The sequence below is a fragment of the Ornithorhynchus anatinus genome, chromosome 3 (genome assembly GCF_004115215.2).
Source record: "Ornithorhynchus anatinus isolate Pmale09 chromosome 3, mOrnAna1.pri.v4, whole genome shotgun sequence".
In the NCBI taxonomy this organism is placed as follows: domain Eukaryota; kingdom Metazoa; phylum Chordata; class Mammalia; order Monotremata; family Ornithorhynchidae; genus Ornithorhynchus; species Ornithorhynchus anatinus.
In genome coordinates, this window is record NC_041730.1 from 123235860 (window position 1) to 123260865 (window position 25006).

General features: G+C 42.9%; 1 protein-coding gene across 1 annotated transcript in view; it reads left to right on the forward strand.

The window, feature by feature from the left end:
• HPSE2 (heparanase 2 (inactive)) overlaps positions 1–25006 on the forward strand; it is a 563007-nt gene that overhangs the window by 262772 nt on the left and 275229 nt on the right. The gene's annotated exons all lie outside the window — the stretch shown is intronic.

Genomic DNA, 25006 nt, shown 5'->3' on the forward strand with positions numbered 1-25006 from the left:
AAACTACCAGAATGATCGCAGATGGAGTTGGGATGTGCTGGGAGTGATGTGTCCATGGCATTGCTATGGGTCGGAGATGACTCGAAAGCATAAGACAACAACAACAATCAACTCTACTATGTTGCAGTCTCCCAAGATAGGTAGAGTGATAAGACACATTCCTCACTTACACTTTCCAGGGGGAGACAGTCAATAACATAAATAGTTTAGAGATATGTGCATAAGTGCTTTGGGGTTGAGGGTGGGGCAAGTACCAAATGCCCAAAGGGCAAAGATTTAAGTATATAGATTAAGAGGGCTTACCCGAGGAAGGCATCTTGGAGGAGATGTGACCTCAATAAGGCTACTACAGTACAAACAGAAACTCTCCCATTTGATGCCAGGTTAAATGAACAGTGGTACAGAAGCAAACAGTACAGAAACACACTATCTTTCATTCATGCTAGCAACATTTTCACTGAATGATCTACTTCAGTAACCCGAACATTAATTACCGAACATGGGATCACCTTGATTTTTCAATTATAGAACACAATCAATTTTCCAACTTGTCTAGAATGGCCATCACCCATATGACTCATTGTTGTCAGCCCTTTCAGGGGAAACAAGACACCTCTGTAGCTTTTCTGAGATCTCTCTTTTCCATGCACGGAGAAGTAAATGGAACAGAGCTCTACCTGCCACTGTTTCTTTGCCTTGTGTTGGAGTAATTATTTAAAATTCCAGTTCTCTGACTCAACTTTTTCAATTCAAACTCACCCGCCAAGAAAGCCAAAAGGCACACCAGACTCTTAGGACTGAAAAAAATGTTCATAAGTGCAGCAGATATACGTAGACATTCCTCTTCTTATACACACACACATACCTTCCCACACACATCCTTGTAATGTGTTTTCAGATTATTTTTCTCCTAATCATGAACTCTCTAACAATGTCAACAATGGAAAAAAACCAACCTAAACACAGTATATTACTCCTTGCTCCTTCCCCACAGATCTTGACTTCTATGCTGCTATCATTTATTTTTTTTAAATATCCATTCAAATCTTTACCAGCATCTTAACCTGTGACAGTTTTCATCACTTCAAGTCTGTTATATTGTATTCTCCCGAAGGCTTAGTACAGTGCTCTGCACATAGTAAGTGCTCAAGAAATATGATTGACTGACTTTTCCCAGAATGCTTTTACAACAATATACTACATTTTCCTTTCAAATCACAAGAATACAACCTCTGCATCAACCTTGAACTCAGCATTTCAAATGCCTGATAAATCTACCTTAGGAGCGCTTAGTACAGTGCTCTGCACACAGTAAGCGCTCAATAAATATGATTGAATGAATGAAATGAATGGTCCAAGTAAATGGTTTTGTAATTTGTTACCATAGCTATTAAAATTTCCATTTCAAATTTTTTTAATGACAAGTACAGCTAAAAGGCTACATACATCTCTGTTTCCACATAGCCACCCAGTTTCTTTCCTATCAATACTAAATTATTAGAAAAAAATTAGTTACATTTAAACATTCTCTGTTTTTCAAACCTCCGGAGCTGATTTGGTCTTGTTACTCCTTATGATTTCCAGTTTATCTATTCAGACCATACTGAAAAGGTCTACCAAATAAACTCATAATATAACGTTCCCATGCAGGCCCAGCCATGACAAAATCTATCCAACGATGAATAAACTAAAGCTGTAAAGAAGAGCTATAAATTTATCTGGCCTAATAGAAAACAGAAATCCTACCCCACGTGGCCAGACCTGAGCCCCCTGGCCTTGGAAAGACACTGGGAATAAAAAAATCCGATTGGATGGGTAGCACAATTAATTAACAAGCTCTTCTATCTAGCCTGGAGGTGTCCCAAGGCAGTCTGTATAGGCAGCATGCTGTCTCTAGCCTGCCTAGGCCTAATGTGTCAATAGGGGACCGTAGCTGAAAACACTGGCTTCAATTGGCTACCTGCCCAGCTTCTGCACTTCTCTATTCATGACAGACAGAAGAAAGGCATCACACTCATCTGGCTCACTGCTGCAGGTTGTTGCCCCTAGGGGTACACGATAGGGGTGCGGTTTGCTAATCTCATACTCCTCTAAAAATGATTTTTTTTTTTTCTGGGCAGCTTTGGTCTTTCGGATTCCTCCAATGAAAACACGGTTTGATGATCCATCCCTTCCACCCTCTCCTCTGAGTGATTTCTCCAGGCAGGATCTGACTGGCAGACAAATCTGTCTGTTGAGTACTCACCATGCCTAGGCCAGTTTGGATTGGTGGGAAAATCTACTTGTTGAGTCCCCCACACCAGTGATGCAACCCCTTCTGTTTGAATGACAAGGTTGGAGTGAGGGGAGGGGGACACTTATTCCAGGGCCCTGGCAGCTCCTTCTCTTGTGTCCACTTGCACAGAGGGCCCCCTCCAAACCACCAGCTAAACTCCCTCCCTCAAGCACTCATACCAGGATCTTATTCCCAGTTCATCCCCTATCACACTTTGTACCCAACTGTATCCTGCTCATGGCAGCAAGTACTCTCGATTTCCAGGGCCCCCTGATTATGAATCTTGAATGCTTTCCATAGGACTTCCAAAAGGAAATACTCTGGGAAAAGGGATATCAGAAACTGTAGGAAGTGAGAAATCTGGATGTGATTGCTTAGGTTTGGGGGGGCCTCTGGGAAGGGAGAAGGCAGGAAAAGGGACAAGAGGAAGGATCAGTTTTAGGAGATACTTCTGGAAACACCGAGTGGTGGAAGGGGAGAGAGATGTTTTCTTCCCCTTACAGCCTGGCAGAGTTTCAATGGTTTTAGTAGAACTGGAAAAGAAAAAAGTCTGACATAAACTACAAGCAAGTGGACAGAAAAGGAGAAAATATTCTCCAGTCCCTGCCCAAGGACTGCAGCCTTTTGTTAAATGAAAGGACAGCCGGGATATTGAGTCTGAGTTGTGTCTCACTTGCTCAGGGCTCAGGAGCCTTTCCCACCCAATCTCCTCCCCCATTCTGCCCCCTCTTTGCTAGGAATGCTAAAATTGAGACTTAGTAGTGTTCAGAAAGGAAACAATCACTTTGTAAAGCCACCGCTAAAATAATCAGTCATGGAGAATTTGCCAAGCAGGAGGTAGTGTGCACAAAGTCAGATTAGCTTCATGGTAACACCCCTAACTCCATTCCTCCTCACTTCCTTTTTCTTTGTGGTCAAAAAGACTTTCTCAGAGCTTCTGGCCCCATTCTCAGGTGTCAGAGAGTTGAATCTTCACATGTTCTTTAAGGCATGGCAAAGCTTCCAGCCCCCATTTTGAAATTGCTTTCCTCAGCTTATTAAGCACAGAAGCTAATTAGCAAGCTAAGGCCTGCTCCTTCCTACTTTCATAAAGCTTCTGCCATGGCTTTATTAGAGAGGAAAACTCATGGGTGAAGCAAGGAGTTGTTAAGATGGCTTAATGGCACAAAGTTCATGCACCCATAGGTGCATTTCACCATGAGTAGCATCTTGCTTAGCACATAGTAAGCATTTAACAAATACTTTAATAATAAGAATAATCTTCAAGTACAAGGGATAGTTATATAGTACTGCCTTGACGAGCCTCCCTGCTGACCTCCCTGCCTCATGTCTCTCTCCACTCCAGTCCATACTTCACTCTTCTGCCCGGATCATTTTTCTACAGAAACATTCAGTCCATGTTTCCCCACTCCTAAGAACCTCCAGTGGTTGCCCATCTGCCTCCTCATCAAAGGAAAATTCCTTAACACCGGCTTTAAAGCACTCAATGACCTTGTCCCGTCCTACCTCACTTCACTGCTCTCCTTCTACAACCCAAGCTACACACTTCACTTCTCTAATGCCAATTTACTCACTGTACCTCAATCTCATCTGTCTCTCTCCCACATCCTGCCTCTGGCCTGGAACGTACTCCCTCTTCATATCCGACAGACAATTACTCTCCCCCACTTCAAAGCCTTAGTGAAGGCACATCTCCTCCCAAGATTCCTTCCCTGACTAAGCCCTCATTTCCTCTTTTCCCACTCCCTTCTGCATCACCCTGATCTGCTCCCTTTATTCATCCCTTCTTCAGACCTACAAATATATACATATCTGTAATTTGTTTATATTATTGTCTTCTCCCACTTTAGACTCTAAGTTCGTTATGTGAAGGGAATGTGTCTACTTACTCTGTTGTACTTTCCCAAATGGTTAGTACGGTACTCTGCATACAGTTAGTCCTCAATAAATATGATTGATCAATTCTAATAATTACAGTATTTGAGTGCCCAGTGGATGTACTGCCTTGGACTAAGCATTTGGGATGTACACAACAAGCAAATGACACATTCCCAGCCCAATCAGTCAATGGTATTTAATGAGCACTTACGTGTGCAGAACATTGTACTAAGTGCTTATAAAGGTATACTACAATGGAGTAGGCTGACCCAATCCTTGCCCACAAAGAGCATGCAGACCAAAGAGGGAGACAGACATTAAAATAAATGCACATGAGTGCTGTGGGGCTAGAGATGGGATGAATATTAAAGGACCTAAAAGACACAGCGACAAATGTGTAGATATTGTAATAGGAGAAGCGAGGGCTTAGACAGGGAGCTTAGCCCCCAGTAAGCTAATGCTCTAATAGGGGAGACAGACATAAAACTATCTTGAAATAGAATAGTCATGTTAAATGTACATTTGATTCAGTTTGTATGCATAAGGGCTGAGGATGCATCTAAGCAGGTACAAAAGTGTTAGCGATGGTTGATGGGATGCTGGGAAATAATTGAAGATGGCAAAGTTGGTCTTTGTCTAAGGGGAGAACCCCGGTGAGGTAAGTTTGGGGAAGACAGGAATTCCAAGGTGGGGGACCCTGTAAGGAAGGTGATGGGGTTGAGAAACTTGAGAATGAGGTTCAGTTAGAAGGTCAGCTAAACTGGTACTGCAAACTGTGGTCCTATGGCTAAGTAAGGGCTAGCACTTTCAATCTGAAGGTATCATTTTTTTAATGGTATCTTAAGTGCTTATTATGTGCCAGGCAGTGTACTGAGTGCTGAGTAGATATAAGTTAATCAGGTTGGACACAGTACAAGTCCCACATGGGGCTCACAGTCTTAATCCTCATTTTTCAGATGAGGTAACTGAGACACAGAGAAGTGAATTGACTTGCGAGGTCAAACAGCAGACAAGTGGCAGAGGTAGGATTAGAACCTAGGTCCTTCTGACTCCCAGGCCTGTGCTCTATCCAGCTATCCAGTCCATGCTGCTTCTGGATAAACAAGAATTTTAATGAAATAGAGTCCTTGAAAAATGAAATTTTCATTGAGAGTACTTGTTCTTGATTCTTGACTGCATTTGAAAAATCCTTAGCAAAGCCCTTCTTCTAAAGGGAAAGCTTGAATAATGGAGGCCGAGGTGAAATCTGAAAGAATCAGCATTTTAAGGTGCATTATATGGCTACAGTGGTTCCACACTGCAGTTGATGTCTTTTTTATCAGTGGACCAAACCAGTTACTTTCCTAAGAGGCTCAACTCCCCTAACTGGAAAAAACAGATTGCTCCTCTTCATAGGAAAGTTGTGAAAATTATTGATATGATTTAAACTTGAGTACCTTGGACTATCTATACATCTATCTTATTCACAATAATGTGTATCATTAGGGACAGAAGAAATACCATGTTGTGTCAGAATCATTATTCCGGTAGCAAGTGTTTTGAGTGCTTTACTGTGGGTCTTTCAAAACATTCAAAAGAAATCACTTCTAACCTCAAGGAGCTTACGTGATAATGGGAAAGAAAGTAGACATAAAGTAGCAAGCTGTTTTTCCCTAATGCATGTTTTCACTATGCATTTTAGATAGAAAGTGACAGCAGAATTAGGGAATGATCTTTCCACAGTGTGTATCTGCCTGGTTTTAGTGTGATTTGGTGTCGGAAGAAATCACTGTGCTCAGGTGCGCAGCACTGGACAGTGGGGGAATGCTACAGTGTGAATTTTCCTGAATGTGGGTTTTGCAGTAATATGAGCTTTTTGCGTTGCAGGAGAACTATCCACATTGCTTGCAACCCAGTATTCTGTCTCTACAGCGTGGCTCAGTGGAAAGAGCCCGGGCTTGGGAGTCAGAGGTCATGGGTTTGAATCACAGCTCTGCCACTTGTCAGCTGTGTGACTGTGGGCAAGTCACTTAACATCTCTTTGCCTCAGTTATCTCATCTGTAAAATGGAGATTAACTGTGAGCCTCATGTAGGACAACCTTATTACCCTGCATCTACCCCAGCGCTTAGAACAGTGCTCAGCACATAGTAAGCACTTAACAAATACCAACATTATTATTATTATTATTATTGTTAATAATAATAACTATGGCAGTAAAGAGTGTTTGGAAAATAACTCTTTTTATGTCTGTGCCATCCAGTATCTCGAATCTTTCCCTTTCCTAACACTTTATGGACTTATTAACCACACATCTACTCAGATGCAACCTTAGACCTCTGCCACTTGTCAGCTGTGTGACTGTGGGCAAGTCACTTAACTTCTCTGTGCTTCAGTTACCTCATCTGTCAAATGGGGATTAACTGTGAGCCTCACGTGGGACAACCTGATGACCCTGTATTTACCCCAGCGCTTAGAACAGTGCTCTGCACATAGTAAGCGCTTAACAAATACCAACATTATTATGACTCTTCTAACTTTTACCCTTCTAACTTTTCCAAATCCTTCTTGAATCTACTGCTATTTTCTGCCTGCATAGCATTCTGTAGTAATGAATCTCGTGTCCTTACTGCCCGCCATGCGAAAAAGTCTTTTTTTTCCTTCTTGTTGAACCTACTACCTTCAGGCTTATATGTCAGGCACGGGAAGAAGAGAAGGGAGGGGGTGATGAACAGCAATATCATGTTTGCCTTGTCCACACTCTTCATGACTATTTAAACTTCAATCATGCCTTCTCACAGCCTTGTCTTCCTAGACCACGATATATTCTCATACAGAAGCTGCTCATCCCCACACTGTCCCCCTGTCCCCCAATCCCTTTGGTGACACTTCTTTGTACCTTTTCAAGCCTCTTTTGGTCTTCCTGAGTTGTGGGCACCAGATCACATGCAGACTCCAGGGAGGGACTTTCCACACTTCTAGAGAATGGCAGCCCTCTGTTTTTTGTTTTATTTTCTGAGTGCCTAACATTTGGTTGTCTTCCCAGCATTTCGCTGTCACTTCCTTAATGTCAGTATAATGTTTAGAGAAAGATATATTTGACTGGAGAATTTCTTCTAGACAGAAAAACATTAGGAGGAAGTGTATCTCGCTGTTGAGAGGGAAGGAGACCAAGGGTGGTCTCATGGATAATATCTTTGGGAGTCTTCAGCCATGACCCTCACTCCTATTGTCCTCACAGTCACAAAGCCTCCCCTGCCTCCAGCCTCAGTCTTCAGTCACAAGAAATCAGACTTGATCCTTCCCTCTTGCTCCACCCTGAGTTCTTTCCACAGTTTCTGGGTGTGAAAGAGTGGCAATACCTCTTAGAGCCTTTTCAGAGAGCAGGAGGCAATATGGAAACAAGATATGGTCACCTGCTATCTGAAAAGGCTCTCTCCCAGCCATCTCCCAGCACACTCCCTCCTTTTCTGGAGCATACAGAGTTAGAAGGTGTGGAGAACAGTGTCCCTAAGGAGGACATGGCTGGGTCAAACTTGAATTCTGTGCCATGAAATTTGATTAATAAGTATGGGGGATCTGGAGAACCACCACAGTCTCCAAGAGACCCAGAAGCAACTGGGAGTGACAGCGTGGCCAAATGAGGAAGACTTCCTTTTTGACGGCTTTAGTTAAGTGCTTACTATTCATTCATTCATTCATTCATTCATTCAATCCTATTTATTGACTACTTACTGTGTGCAGAGCACTGTACTAAGCACTTGGAAAGTACTATTTGGCAACAGATAGAGACAATCCCTAACCAACAATGGGCTCACAATCTAGAGGGGGGAGACAAGCAACAAAACAAAACAAGTAGACAGGCAGCAATGTGTCAATGTGACAGGCTTACTATGTGCCAAGCACTGTTCTAAGGGCTGGGGTAAATACAATTTTATCAGGTAGGACACAGCCACTGTCTCACAGTGGGAGACACAGTGAGACTCACAGTCTAAAATGGAGGGAGGAGGATTTAATCCTCATTTTCCAGATGAGGTAACTGAAACATAGAGAAGGACACACAGCAAGCAACTGGCAGAGCTGGGTTTAGAACCAAAATCCTCTGACTCCCAGGTCCATACTCTTTCCACTGGCCCACCCTGCTTCATTTTGTGTTTTAATGATCATTTAGCTTCAAAAAAATATTAATTCACTACATAGCTCTTTCTGACCCACCCTGGTTACTGCACTCCAGAGAAAAAATCATCCACTGTGACATTCTGATGGAAGGTTTTACCAAAGAGTAGAAGCAATTACAACATTAATCACTCCAACATTCAATGCCAAATTCTACAAGTCTGCAATATTTGTTAGAACACTAGGCATCATTCAGATGAGCCCCTTTTATTTTCTGATCTTTGGGTGTTTGAATTTGCAGCTTTAATGTTGTATGACAATATGCTTAGGGCTTTAATTTTAAATCATTCAACATTTTAATTATTGCCAGTTGAATGATCTCATACATTACTTATATGGTCCATTTCTTACATTGGTGAAAAAAGTACTTAAATTCACATCGCCGTCTGTTATTGCATATTTCTAGAACCGATCTGCCGCCATTATTTCCTACATGCTCATTAATTTTAAGGATAGATTAAATTATGCCTTCCTGTCCTGATGTGGTAGGATGGAGACCCTGCCCTTTTAAAGAGAGCCAGTAGGAGCCAACAGCCCCGAGGCAATTGTTCTATTGTCTACTCATTCTTTTTAAGACTAGTTTGCTTGAAAATGGGTAGCATCATTCCTTGGAAACTGGCACGGAGAATAAGATGAAGAGCATTTTGGAGGCCATGACGTGGTGGGGGACTATAAACAGCAATGCACCATGATCGAGGGGGTCCAACATTGTCCCCTGGGCATCCAGTCACTTGAAAAGCAAATGGCCACCCCAGGGGTGCAGCTTTGGGTCTGGGCAACTCCGGAAGGATTTATTTCATTCTAGTCCTTAGCCAGAATGGGTTGTCAACTGTGCTGAATTGGATTCTTCCTCCAAAGGCGGACCCAAATCCCCACTGTAACCCTGGAACCTCTCAGGCTATTCCATGTAGGGCCTCAGGGGTGGGTAGCATCTCTCTCTCTTTCTCTCTCTTTAATGGTATTTGTTAACCACTTACTATGTGCCATGCACTGTACTAAGCACTAGGGTAGACACAAGGTTGGACACAGTTCATGTCCTACATGGGGTTCACATTCTTAATTCCCATTTTACAGATGTAGTAACTAAGGCACAGAGAAGTTTAAGACCTTGCCCAAGGTCACAGAGCAGAAAGTGGTGGAGCTGGGATTAGAACCGAGGTTCTCCTGACTCCCAGGCGCAAGCTCTATCCACTAGATGACCCTACATCTCTTGGAAGTGTGGAGGAGTGTTTCCATAACAGTGGCATTTGCCCAATAGACCTGTCAGATTCTAGGATGCTCCCTCTTCCAGAAATGTCAGAAGAGTGTTCCAGGGTTACCTCCAGAACTCCTTTTGTTCCTCTAGGTGAACACTAGAATAAACGGAGAAATTTTTTATACCAAGAAACCCTTTGTCATCCACACCTGTGATTCTTAATTGCTAGTGTGTGGAGGCATAGGGGGCCTGAGGGAGCACAGGTGTCCAGGAATCTCCTGGGATATCACCATGGAAGGCAGCAAATTTCATTATGGTATTAATTATGTACATTATTTATTACTATGATCAAGCACTATGCTTACCTCCAGGGTTGATAAAAGATAATTAGATAGGACAAAGTCCCTATCTATTATAGGCTAACCATCTTAGAAGTAGGGAGAGTAGGTATATTCTACTCCACATTTTATAGAAGAGGAAATAGGATGAGAGAGGTAAAGTGACTTGTCCAAGGTCACAGAGCAGGCAAGTGGAAGAATTGACAGTAGACCCTGGCTCTATCAACTCTCACTATGTAATCCATAGTAAACTGGAATTCTCCAAACAAATTGTCTCTTTTCTTCATAGCCATCTTTCCCCATCCCCTTCGAGTCCTGAATCTGCAGGAAAATAACTGAGATGAAGAGCACTTGTCATCTTTTATAGGTGTTGTTTAGGTTGAAAGTCCTAGAAATTACTTTTTCATGGTTCCCGCTTCAAAAAAGCAAAGGGAGATGAACGAGTGAATAAGGATCAACAGAGGTCATATACTGAAAAAAGAATAGTCACTGGGAGTCAAAATTAGTTTTCTTTAGTTAATCCTTTAAATAATATTTTACCCAGGTCTTACGGTCCTCTAGACTGTAATCATTCTACAACCCAATCTGCACAGTTCGCTCCTTTAGTGCTAACCTTCTGACTGTGCCTTGATCTCACCTGTGTCACCACCAACCTCTAGCCGCATCCTGCCTCTGGTCTGGAACGCCTTCCCTCTCAAATCCAACAATTACTCTCCCCACTTCAAAGCTTTATTGAAGGGACCTTCCCAGATTAAGCCCCACTTTTCCTCTTCTCCCACTCCTCTGCATTGCCTTGAGTTGCTCCTTTTGTTCTTCCCCTCTCCCAGCCCCACAGCACTTATCTGTAATTTTATTTATTTGTATTGATGTCTGTCTTCCTCCTCTAGATTGTAAGCTTGTTGTAGGCAGGAAATGTGACTGCTTAGTGTTGTATTGTACTCTCCCTAGCTCTTAGATTAGCGCTCTGCCCACAGTAAGCACTCAATAAATAAGATTGAATGAATGAACAATCTCACTGAGGGCAGAAGGGAACATGTCTATCAACTCTGTTGAACTGTACTTTCCCGAGCCTTTAGTACAGTGCTCTGCACAAAGTTCTCAATAAATACCACTGATTGATTGATTAATCTAAATCTTTGGGTCATCTTAAAATAAGTGGAGAAGTTAATCAAGTCTTGCCTCTCCTGTCATTAAAGGTTGCTGCAAGACTATTCTTTAGAAAACATTTTAAGGGTCTTTGCCACTTGAGCTCCTTCAAGGCAAAACAGTCAAGCTTGTCTCACTTCTCTTGGCAGTTCATTCTATGCCCTAAACACATCCCGTGGTTAGACCGTATTTCTTGGGATCCAGCTTGGATTGCCACACCAATGAGAGCCAACCTTCAGAAAGGCGGCTTGTTTGGTAGAGTGGCCCCTCTGCTGCTTCTCTAAGGAATCCAATTCCATTTTTGTCTCTCTGTTCAGTGGTTTGTAGATTGGTGGGTATTTGGAGAGCTGTCTGCGTCTTGCCTATTTGGGAATGCTTTTAAAAGGTTCCAGAAACTGCTGTTTGTTGATAAATCAGGGTGATCAGAGAGAAGTGTTTTAGTGAAACTGTGTAAAAGTAGGAACAAGATCTTGTGCAGTGGTGCCAGCTGTCATCTCACTTAGGAACACACATCATAGATTTCAGTGCTTTTCAGACATCTGCTCTCATAGCCATATAAAACAGTCTTTCTGTCAGCAAAAGTCCTGGCAAAAGAATTACATTATTTCAGGAATCACATTCCCAGGCCTGGTGCGTGTATTCTCCTCCATAGTTATGGGTATGGAGAAGTCACATAATATTCTTTTGCTACGTTAGTCCATGACCTGGCACTAAAGCTTGTATTTACATATTGACAGGGGTCGGGGGAGTGGAGGGGTGGGAATGGAAAGTTCTAGCCCATGGACTTCCGTTATTCAGGATCCTCGTTCGACGTAGATGAGGAATAAATAAGTCCTGGCCTTCCCACAGTCACGGGTCCACCCTCTTTGCTTCTTAGGTGGGATCACAGTCCAGCAACCAGCATTGAAACTCCTTACCATCTGGGCTTTCCTAAAGCCACAGATGAACTAGCTCAATGTGGTTCCACAGATCCTAGAGCTACCTCGCCTTGGCTTTCTGAGGCCTTCAAACTGAACTCACTCCTTATGACAATTAGCTAAACCTTTTACCATTTTGAGATTGAACCCAGATCTTGCAGTTTATTTCAAGCTGTTTGTCAGCTTTCACTTGAACCTAGAAACCATTGTTGTCATCTGAACTCTTTACCATCTGACGATTGAAACCAGACCCCACGCTGGTCTTCCAAGCTCTTTAATGACAAGAGATTGAACCCAGACCTCATTCCTGTCATCCAAACCTCTTACCATTTGAGGATTAAACCCATTCCCGACTGTCATCCTAACGTTGCCATTTGGGGACCAAACTCCAGGTCCTAGGACTTTTATCTAGGTTCTTTACAATTTCTGGATTTAACCCATGTTGCTTGTTTGTTATCAAAGCATTCTATCAATGGGAGATTGATTCCACACAACAAGGCTGGGAGCCAAGCTCTTGAGCAGTTGGATATTGAACCCAGACTTCATGGTTATCTTCCAAGTTCTGTGCCAGCTGGGAATTGAGCCCACACAATGTGGCTGCCTTCCAACCCCCTTATTGGTGGGGGAGAGGCACGAAGACCCCAGACTACTCCTTTGGTATTCCATAGTGAGGGACAAAATCTATCTGTGGTCATCATTACACAACTTCTTTACCAGCTGTGGATTGAACCCAGCTGTCAAAAATCAAGGAAAGGGCTTGACTGAAAGCCTACGCTGTTGAGTTTGTGTTTTTTTTTAACTTCTCCTTCAGCTGCTAAAGATCTTGGATGATGATATTAGTAACTTCTAGAGCAAGATCTCCTTGTTATCTGTGGGGGAATCAGCCCAGGTCTTCCAGCTGTCATCCAGCTGCTTGCCAGCTGGGTATGAAATGCAGGTTCTTATGAATACACTAGATCACTGTATTACTTTATTAGTTGGGATCTTCGAGCCAAGTTTCCCCGACTATCATTCAGCGGCGCTATTATCTAGGATGAGATTGTGTTCCCCTGGCTTGCCTGAAAATGCTGTTGAGCAATGAGAGCCAAAGTTCTTCCCTCACTCCCAGTGGTCTACCAATACTTTACCTTGCCTCGTGGACCACACCCAACAGTCCCGAAGGCCGGGCTCCTCAACCTTCCTCACTCTCCACGCAGTCACTGGAAGGGCAGGCGTAGCGTTCAGTGGACGGAGACACTTGGTCTCGCCCTCTCCTCTTCTCCATCAGAAGAGCAAGGTCAAATTGGCACCCCGTAGACAGATGGTCAGGTGAGTTACTGGACTCCTAGCCTGACGCACTCTGGTATTTTTGACACATTTGGAAGCGGACGGTATTATGGTGACATGCTGAAGGATGTAGAATGGAAGAAAGACAGTCTGGATGTTAACATCTGGAGCAGGCAAAATTAAAATGTAAGGACTCGTTACTGTACCAATTACTGAGTCTGGGAAACTTTTAAACCTAAATCTGGGTAGAAAATTTGCAAGAATGCTTTAATATAAAAATAACTTAGAAAAATCTGCATGGGTTATTGTGAATCAAATTGAATTTCATGTCAGCTAGTGAAAATGTATGGAATTGCTTTTCAGTTGAATTTAAAGGGAAGATCTGTACTCTCTCTCCAGGGCTGAAACATGAATGTTTGCTTTACAGCAGAGGATGCTGGTAATTCGTCAAGTCTTTAAGACCCCAAAGGCCCTTTTCCACTTGTTGGGGAATTTTTTTGTGCCCTTTCTTAAATTATAATGGTGTCCCTGGGGCCCTTCCTAAAATCCCACCTCCTCCAACAAGGCTTCTTCGATTAACTCTCCTTTCCCAAGTCTGATCAGCCTGATGTCCATCTCTAGGACTTTTATATTTGCCGTTTCTCTGCACTTGTGAAATATATATATATATATGAAATATATATTTGTATATGTATACCTCTCTATATCTATACCTATGGGTGTGAGAGATCAATTGCACAATCAATCCTTTATTTTGATTATTCTGTTTATCAAAAATCTTCCCTTTTAGTGCACAAACTCATTGTGGGCAGGGAATATGTCTTGTGCATTTCACATATTTTCCCAGTACAATAGACTGTACTCAGAAGGTGCTCAGCAAAGACCATTACTACTAGCTGGCCACGTTACAGTGTGTGATTTCAGAAGAAAGCAATATTCCTCAAGTTGTCAAAACAGTCTTTCTCTCCTGGAGCCCCCAGTCATTTGGAGGGCCTGATTCTAGCTGACTTACAGATTTGCAGGCATCGAGTGCTTCTTGGTCATGGGCAACATCAGGAGAACAGCAGAAAGATATTGCAGCAGTGGGGTCTGTCAGTTACTGGGGGCCATCCCTACAATTTAGAGTGGGAAACTTCCCAGAGGTTTGTTCAAATACTTGCCCTCTGTTATTATAGAGGTCAGCAGGTGTATATGCCCCAGCAGGAAGAACCTGGAGAGAAGGTGAATTAAGGAAAAAAATCTCAGAGGATTGGGAAAAGAGACACTTCTTTTCAGCAGAAACTTCCCTCCCTCACTTACTCTTAGCCAGCAACCATTACAACCTCTCCCTATGATAACAAACTCTAAACCTACCTCCTGTCTACTTGCCCACTATTTTGGTTCCCACTCTTGTGAGCTGTCAACAAAATTCAAGTCACTAAATTTATGACACAGTCCTCCCAAACTACCCAATAGGATCATCCATCCTCTCTGAACTGTCCGACATTCTCGAAACTTCTATGTTATTCTGCCCTTAATTTGCAGCCGTGATTATGTTATATTGTTGGCTTTCATCGTTATTATCATTTCAAATGAACATTTTACATAGCAGAGTAAAGTGAATTGGGAGTAGGGAATTATCCAAAACAGAGGCAATGATTGGACGCCAAGGTGATTCTCTGTTAGTGACGACTTTTCCATGGTCTGTCTCCTTTTATTCTTGCAAATGGGGTTAGAATATAAATTCTAACACGTTTCAGCTTCCATCATTGTTCCAGTTTCCACAGATCCTTGAAGATTCCCGAGAGACCCAGGTGAGGGTTATATATTTCATAGGAATGATGGTCTCTCTTCCAAACCAGATCTGAAGCAATGGAAGGAATTAACAGTCAATCAGTCAATCATATTTAGTACATATTTACCCATATTTATTGAGCACTTACTGTGTGCAGAGCACTGTACTAAGCACTTAGGAAGTATAACATAACAGAGTTGGTAGACATGTTCCCTGGCTGGAGCAAACATACAGTCTAGAGGGAGAGACAGACATCAATTAAAAAAAAAATTAATTAGAGATATGTTCATAAGTGCTGTGGAGCTGAGGGTGAGTTGAATAAAGGGAATAAATCCAAGTGAAAGGGTGATGCAGGTGAGAGTGGGAGTAGAGAAGTGGGAGAAGCAGTATTGCCTAGTGGAAAGACCATGAAAAGGCCTTGGGCCTAGGAGTCAGAGGACCTGCTCTGCCAAAATCCTTGCTGTGTGACCTTGGCCAAGTCCCTCATCTTATCTGTGTCTTAGTTTCCCCAACGGTAAAATGGGGAACAAATCCTATTCCCTTTTACTCAGATGGTGAGTCCCATGTGAAACAGGGACTGTGTCCACCATGATAAACTTGTATCTACCCCAACACATAGAACAGAGCTTGACACATAGTAAGCACTTAACAAATTCCATAAAAAAAGAGGAAATGGAGGCTTAGTTAGGGAAAGGCACTGGGAGGATATGTGCTTTTAATAAGGTTTTGAGTTTTTGTCTGTCAAATGAGAAGCAGAAGTGAGTTCCTGGGCCATAGATGAGGGGTCAGCAGAGAGATAGATGAGATCAAGGTACAGTGAGTACGTGGCCATTAGAGGAGTAAAGTATGTGGGTTGGTTAGTAGTAGGAAATCAGAGAGGTAAGATAGGAGGAGGCAAGGTGAAAGAGAACTTTTAAGTCAAAGGTAAGGAGTTTCTTTTTGATGCAGTTGTGGATGGGCAACTACCGGACTTTCTGGAGGAGTGGGGAAACATGGACTGAATGGTTCTGTAGAAAAATGATCTGGGAAGAAACTGGAAGCAGAGGTCAGAAAGCTGATGCAGTAATTAAGGTGGAGTAGGATAAATGCTTGGATTAACATGGTTTCAGTTTAGATGGAAAGGAAATGGTGGATTATAGGGATGTTGTGAAAGGTGCATCAGCAGGATTTGGTGAAAATGAATTTGTGGTTTGAATGAGAGACATGAGTTGAAGATGATGCCAAGGTTTCAGACTTGTGAGACAGAGAGGGTATTGGCACTGTCGACAGTGATGGGAAAGTCAGTGGGAGGACAGGGTTTGGGTGGGAATTTCAGGAGTTCTGTTTTGGACTCATAAAGTTTGAGGGATAATGATAATGATGACGGTATTTGTTAAGCTCTTACTATGTGCCAGGTACTGTACTAAGCACCAGGGTGGATACAAGCAAATCAAGTGGACACATTCCAAAGGTCCCCACAGCCCATGTGGGGCTCATGGTCTCAATCCCCATTTTATAGATGAGGTAAATGAGGCACAGAAAAGTAAAGTGACTTGCCTAAGATCACACAACAGACAACTGACAGAGCTGGAATTAGAACCCATGACCTTCTGATTCTCAGGTCTGTGCCGTATAGACTACACCATGCTGCTTCTATAAGTGGGACATCCAAGTAGAGTTGCCCTGAAGGAGGAAATGCAAAACTGCAGAGAAGGAGAGAGCTCAGGGTTGGAGATGTAGTTTTAGGAATCATCCACATAGAGATGGTAGTTGAAGCCGTGGGAGCTAAAGAGTTTTCCAAGGGAGTGGGTGTAGATGGATAATAGAAGGAGATTCAGAATTGAACCTTGAGGGACTCCCACACTTAGGGGGAGCCCACAAAAGAAGAAGAGGCCAGAGAGATAGAAGAACCAGTGTTTGTGAAGCCAAATTAGATAACATTTCCAGGAGATGAAGGTTGTCCAGATTGCTGAAGGCAGCTGAGAAGTTGAGGAGGATCAGGATGGAGTAGAGGACATTGGAATTAGCAAGAAGGAAATCATTTGTGACCTTTGAGAGGGCAGTTTCTGTGGAGTGGAGGGAGTGGGAGCTGGATTAGAGAGGGTCAGAGGAGAGAATTGGAGGAGAGGAAGTGGAGCCAGCGAGTGTAGATAACTTGTTCGAGGAGTTTCAAAAGGAATGATAGGAGAGACATGGGGTGATAATTGGAGGGAGCTGTGGGGTCAAGGGTGTTCTTTTTTTTGTTTTTTGGATAGGCAATACATGAGCATGTTTAAAAACAGTGGGGAAGAAACAATCGGAGAGTGAACAGTTGAAGACAGTGGTCAAGGAGGGTGGGAGAGAGGGGGCACGCACTTTGATAAGGTCTAAAGGGATGGGGACAGAGACACAGGTAGAGGCTGGATTTTGAGAGGAGGTAGGAGATCTCTTGAGTTACTGCTGGAAAAGATGGGAGATTCCAAGAGGGGGCAGAAGGAGGGGTACCTGGAGAGCAGCAGAGAAGATTTTAGGGAGACTATGCTTGATTGTTTCAATTTTCTCAGTAAAGTATGTGGCCAGGTCGTTAGGGGAAAGAGATGTTGTGAGGAGGGGAACAGGGTCTTGAGGAGGGGGTTGAACATCTGAAACACCTGGAAAGAGCAATGGGCATAGGAGTGGTAGTTACTTGGAGAGAAAAGGAATTCCTTCCAAAAATATAGAGCTGCCAATTGGGTGCAAAGATGCCATTAAGGATCCTGACTGGGTGGGCCTGGATAGACCCTCCATATTTAAACAAGTAAAGCTTTCTCTTTGCTGTTGCCAAGGTTAGCACTGAATTACAATTCATCTTGCTATTTAAGCTTCCGCTTGAGAAGAAGGAAGCATTCTTCAGTGCTGCACACCAGGCTAATCTGTCTGCCGCTTTTGCATTCTGATGTTCACTCTTGTCTCTTTGTAGTCCACAGATCTAATAATAATGGCAATAATGGTATTTATTAAGTCCTTTCTATTTGCTAGCACTGTGCAAAGCAAGACAATCTCATTGGATCCAATCATCAACCCACAAGGGGCTCACAGTTTAAACGGGACTGAGAAGAGAAATTTGATCCCAATTATTCAGGTGAGGAAATTGAGGCACAGAGAAGTTAAGTGATTTGCCCCAGGTCACACAGCCGTCAAGTGGTGAAACCTGAAGCCAGAACCCGAGTTTCCTTATTCCCAATCCCATGTTCCTTCTACTAGCACAATAAGCATTTGAGATTCTGCTTCAGTGAAACTTTTCAAACCAGGCTTCTGCTTCAATTTACCAGTTATTTATTCCTTGGATATTGCTGGGTCTTTCTGTCTCCTAATTTGTCCTCACATTATGATAGACATTGTTTCATTCCTGGATAACTATGTTCCAGGAATCAACATTTGCGATTCAATCTTGCAGCCAAATGTGAAGTTAAATTGTAAGCCCCTTGTGGGTGCAGAACAAGTGAGTTTCTGTTATATTTTCCACAGTGTTTAGTAAAGTGTACTGAACTCAATAACTGTCATTAATACTATCAATCAGTGGTATTTATTATTAATAATAATAGTGGTACTTGTTAAGCATTTACTATGTATCAGGAGCTGTCCTAAGCACTGGGATGGGTACGAGCAAATAGGATTGGACCCAGTCCCTGTCCCACATGAGGCTCCCAGCCTCAATCCCCATTTTACGGATGAGGTAACTGAAACCCAGAGAAGTGAAATGATTTGCCCAAGGTCACACAGCAGGCAAGTAGTGGAGCCAGGAGTAGAACCCATAACCTTTTGACTCCCAGGACTGGGCTCTATACACTATGCCATGCTGCTTTGAGCGCTTACTGTGTGCAGAGTGCTGTACTAAGCCCAGGGAGAGTATGATGCAACAGAATGAGCAGACCCATTCCCTACTACTATCTGAATTACTAGAAGTAATAGTATTACTAATACTGTACTATTACAGCTGCTCTGTAGAGACCTTCAGATTGGCTGGAGGCTGATGCCAGCTGGGGGTTAAGACTGTGAGTCCTATGTGGACAGGGACTATGTCCAACCCAATTATCTTGTAACTACCCCGGTGCCTAGTAATAATAATAATGTTGGTATTTGTTAAGCGCTTACTATGTGCCGAGCACTGTTCTAAGCGCTGGGGTAGACAAAGGGGAATCAGGCTGTCCCACGTGGGGCTCACAGTCTTAATCCCCATTTTACAGATGAGGTAACTGAGGCACCGAGAAGTTAAGTGACTTGCCCAAAGTCACACAGCTGACATGTGGCCGAGCCGGGATTCGAACCCATGATCTCTGACTCCAAAGCCCGTGCTCTTTCCACTGAGCCACGCTGCTTCTCTAGTACAGTGCCTGGCACATAGTGAGCACTTAACAAATACTATTATTATTATTACCGTACCCTGGAAGACTTCAAATGGCATCCTCACTTTCTTGATTTAGTTTTCCATTTATAGGTTTCGTGTTAAACAATGCTGAGTGGGGAAGTGGGTTCAGAGAAGCAGCATGGCTCAGTGGAAGGAGCACGGGCTTGGGAGTCAGAGGTCATGGGTTTGAATTCCACTGTGCCACTTGTCAGGTGTGTGACTGTGGGCAGGTCACTTAACTTCTCTGTGCCTCAGTTCCCTCATCTGTAAAATGGGGATTAAGACTGTGAGCCTCATGTGGGACAACCTGATTATCCTGTATCTACCCCAGTGCTTAGAACAGTGCTCTGCACATAGTAAGCGCTTAACAAATACCAACATCATTATTATTATTAACACTGTAATACAGAAACCTATATAGAGGTCTTTCTTGGTTAACCCAGTAGCTTGCCAGAATGAATAGAAAACACTAGTACACATGGAGGTTGTGCAAATAAATTTGAACTCAAGTGCCTTTTTTATGATATTTAAGCACTTACTATGTGTCAACACTGTTTTTAAGTCCTGAGGTAGGTACAAGTTAATTAGGTCAGACACAGTCCCTGTCCCACATGGACCTTAGGGGCCCGAAAGAATTAATTCAGCTCCCAGAAGTTTCTACCTTTTGAGTAGGGAGGAGCTTTCAGAATATGGATAATCAAGAGCTAATAATTTAATAGTATTTATTGAGTGCTTACTATGTGCAGAGCACTGTACTAAGCGCTTGGAATGAACAAGTCGGCAACAGACAGAGACAGTCCCTGCCGTTTGACGGGCTTACAGTCTAATCGGGGGAGACGCACAGACAAGAATAATGGCAATAAATAGAGACAAGGGGAAGAACATCTCGTAAAAACAATGGCAACTAAATAGAATCAAGGCAATGTACAATTCATTAACAAAATAAATAGGGTAATGGAAATATATACAGTTGAGCGGACGAGTACAGTGCTGAGGGGATGAGAAGGGAGAGGGGGAGGAGTGGAGGGAAAGGGGGAAAAGAGGGTTTAGCTGCGGAGAGGTGAGGGGGGGCTGGTAGAGGGAGTAGAGGGAGAAGAGGAGCTCAGTCTGGAAAGGCCTCTTGGAGGACGTGAGTTTTAAGTAGGGTTTTGAAGAGGGGAAGAGAATCAGTTTGGTGGAGGTGAAGAGGGAGGGCGTTCCGGGACCGCGGGAGGACGTGGCCCGGGGGTCGACGGCGGGATAGGCGAGACCGAGGGACGGTGAGGAGGTGGGCGGCAGAGGAGTGGAGCGTGCGGGGTGGGCGGTAGAAAGAAAGAAGGGAGGAGAGGTAGGAAGGGGCAAGGTGATGTAGAGCCTTGAAGCCTAGTGTGAGGAGTTTTTGTTTGGAGCGGAGGTTGATAGGCAACCACTGGAGCTGTTTAAGAAGGGGAGTGACATGCCCAGATCGTTTCTGCGGGAAGATGAGCCGGGCAGCGAAGTGAAGAATAGACTGGAGCGGGGTGAGAGAGGAGGAAGGGAGGTCAGAGAGAAGGCCGACACAGTAGTCTAGCCGGGATATAACGAGAGCCCGTAGCAGTAAGGTAGCCGTTTGGGTGGAGAGGAAAGGGCAGATCTTGGCGATATTGTAAAGGTGAAACCGGCAGGTCTCGGTAATGGATAGGATGTGTGGGGTGAACGAGAGAGACGGGTCAAGGGTGACACCGAGATCGCGGGCCCGAGAGACGGGAAGGATGGTCGTGCCATCCACGGTGATAGAGAAGTCTGGGAGAGGACCGGGTTTGGGAGGGAAGATGAGGAGCTCAGTCTTGCTCACGTTGAGTTTTAGGTGGCAGGCCGACATCCAGGTGGAGACGTCCTGGAGGCGGGAGGAGATGCGAGCCTGAAGGGAGGGGGAGAGGACAGGGGCGGAGATGTAGATCTGCGACAAAGGGAATATTCTAAATTCAGGATTCAGAAGGAGCAATTTCTCTTTCTAATATACATGCCCCACTATTTAATTTGTCCTACCCTTTTGGGCAGGTGCTAAATTATTCCTTAGAAGCCCCAAGGGGTAAAGAACAAGGCAACAAAATGAATCTTGGTGCTGGAAAAGGATTAGTGGTCTTCCAAAGTGCCTTGTTAACTCTGGTGTTGAATTCAGGCCTTGAAGAATGTGGGGGAAGCAGTAGCTAGGAACAGGAAGGTCAGCTGCTGACTTTCACCTCTCCAAGCAAAAGATGACGCTGGGAGTAGAAACATGTTTGGATAGGTACCTAATCATATATTACCAGTTACAAGGCCTTTGAAGGCAGGAATACTTGGATCTACGCTTGGTTCTGTGACCTTGGGGCCCTTGGTATTCAACCTTTCCACAGTTCTTCAGCACTTTTGTCCATATTCATAAATTATATATTATAAATTATTTATATTGTCTGACTCCCCATCTAGACTGTAGTCCCACTGTGGGCAGGGAATGGGCCTACCAATTGAATTGTACTCTCCTAAGCACTTAGTACAGTGGTCTGCACACAGTAAGCACTCAATAAATACTATTGATTGATTGAATGATTGATCAGCTCTCATCTAAAGCCCCAGAGTGGCAGAATATGAACCCCCAAGCCTTCCCTGAACCTGATGTCCCTTGCTTTCATTGTGCCCTTGGTTAAAAATGAGATGGGAAATAGCAGATCACACCATAAACAATAGTATTACCGGACTAAAGCCCAAAGATTCTGCCCCGAGATTCTGTCTCTGACTCTAACACTGGCCTGCCCTTTTTGACATCCATCCCAAAGGTTAGGGATGCACTTTACAACATAACTAACTTTACTCCACCTCCCCCAGATTCCTTGAACCTACTAATATTTTCAGCCTGTACAGCTTATTTGGGGTAAACTGATTCCATATGTCTGCCATCTACTGGATAAAATCTGTGTTTCATTTTGATTGTTTTGAACCTACTTCTGTGACGCTTCGGGGTTTGCCACCTAGTCATGGTGGCGTGGTATTCGATAAACTTCAGTCATGTCCCCTCCCAGTCTTCATCTTTCCAGACTTAATCCTTTCTTAAGTCTTAATCCTTTCCATCTTTCCTTCTAATAAAGCTGCTACAGTACCCTGATCACCTTGATTGCCCTTCTTTGATTCTTCTACCACTTTATTATTTCCTTCCTAAAATACAGCCACAGCCAGAACTTTACCCAGCATGCCAAGTATGGATGCCCAGTGGTTTTGGTAATACAGTGGCATGACACGGTAAATGTTCAATAAGTACTGCTGATTGATTGAAAAACTGTGCCTTCTGTTTTCTATCCTCTTCCTGATGATACCCAGAATTTTGTTCCCCTTATTAGTTTTGAACCAATACTTTAAAGGAACAGTGATCAAGATGAAAGATTTCTTCCCAGAAAGCTAATAGTTTCAAACCCATTTTCATGTAGCTGTAATCTGGATTGTTTTCCCAATCATGTTTCACTTTGCACTTGTTCTCAGTGAAGACCATTGCCTAGCTTTCTTCCCAAACTCTCCAGTTTATAAAGCTTTCTTGTAGTTTATATCTTTCTACCTGAAAGAATACCGTTATCATCAACAATTTTGACAAGTAGCCTGACTTAATGGAAAGATCATGGGCCTGGGAGTCACAGGACCTGGGTTTTAATCCTGCCTCAGCCACCTTTGTGCTGTGGGATATTGGGCAAGACACAACTTCTCTGAACCTCGATTACCTCATCTGCAAACTGGGGATTAAGACTGTGAACCCTATGTAGGTCAGAGACTGTGTCCAACCTGATTGTCTTGTTTCTAACCTAGCACTTGGTACAATATCTGGAACACAGTAAACACTTAACAAATAGCTTTGAAAAAAAAAAGAGCAAATATTATACTAGGCACATACAATAGAAGTAATAGATGCAGTCCTTGCCTTGAAGGGTTTACAATCTAACGGGGGAGACACAAGGATTAAAATTACAAACATATATTGAAACCAAATATACCCATGAGCATTGAGTAGACTGATGGGATAACATAACTAGGATTTAATTTCCAGATCAGTAGAAAAAAAGTTAAATAAAACTGATCTCAGAATTAATCCTTTGAGGATTCTTTCATTTATACTTTTTTAGCCAGAAAACTGTCTGTTTATCCCCACCCTTTGTTTTATTTTAGTCTGCTTTCTACTACTGAAAAAATGTTCTCTCCAATTCCATGATTATTCATTTAAAAATCCCTACTGAATGAAATCTTTTCTATGGCCCTTTGAAAATCTAAATATATTAGTTATATTAGCTCTCCATTCTACATGTACATCAAAGAATTGCAGTAGACTAATTGGAATGATTTCCCTGTACTGAAGCTTTTGGTTATCTCCCACATGTTGTTTTTTTTAAAGTATTTATTGATCCTAAACTTGGTTAATAGACTTTATCAATTTACCAGGTATCGATGGGACACTCCCTCCCTGAATTCCCCAAATCTATAGTTCCCCTAGTCACGTGATGAGCCAGTCTTATAGTTGGGAGTTCTGTAGAACATATGCCAGTCCCCGATACAGTGGCCATTTGTAATGATAGGGCAGTGGTGGAAGTTGTAACAGCGGTAGTTCATTATTATTCATTCATTCAATAGTATTTATTGAGTGCTTACTATGTGCAGAACACTGTACTAAGCACTTGGAATGTACAATTCGGCAACAGATAGAGACAATCCCTGCCCATTGACGGGTTCACAGTCTAAACATGACATGCTCGCCAGGAGTGCTGCAAATCCCATCCAGGTTTCTCAGAATTTAAGTATCTTTACTAACCAGTTCTGGTTATTTGACTAACCATTTCATCAATTTGGGAAGCAGCAAGGCCTAGTGGAAAGCGCATGGGCCTGGGAGTTAGAGGACCTGTGTTCTAATCCCTGCTCTGTCATGTACTTGCTGTGTGACCTTGCGCAAATCATTTAACTTCCCTGTGCTTCAGTTACCTCATCTCTAAAATGGAGAGTAAGGCTGTGAGCCCATGTGGGACATGGACCGTGTCCGCTTTTGTATCTACCCCAATGATCAGTACAGTGCCAGGCACATAGTAAGCGCTTAACAAATACCACTAATAATATAAATAAATCAATAAATTTCATCTAAAACATTGTGTGAGTCACCACAATTTGATTTTTACCTTTTCTGTGTGGGATCTTCCCTAACAACTTCCTCTCTAAAGACTAAAGCAAATAATTATTTGAGCTAATAATAATAATAATTGTTAAGCACTAAGTAGGTCATGCTGCTTCTCATCAACCAAACTTTATGGGTTTTCCCTTTAGTTTGTTTTTTCACTTTGACGAGCTTTCCATTTATGAAAGGATAATTTTTCCCCCTTAACTTCTTTAATTTTTCCAGTTTAAGGGTCCTCTGTGTACCTGCTTTTAATTTTTTTTAAATTGGCTAATGGGAGAATATGGACAAAGGAGGAGCAAAGTTCTTCTGCCCACTTCATTAGGGATGGAACATTGGTGACACATTCCTAACTGTGAAGGAGAGAATGGTACCAGATAAATTACTTGTTGGGGATGATGAATATTTAAGCAATTTGGATGTTTAATGTTTGTAAATGATCTTTACGAAGAAGGTAATGTTTTCTTTAGGGGCATTACTCAGGGGCATTACCTTCCCTGAGGCCAAGACCCATCTTTATGTTGCCAAACTCCAACTCACAGTAACTAGTAATCAGTCAGTGCAACATTAAACATTAAGCA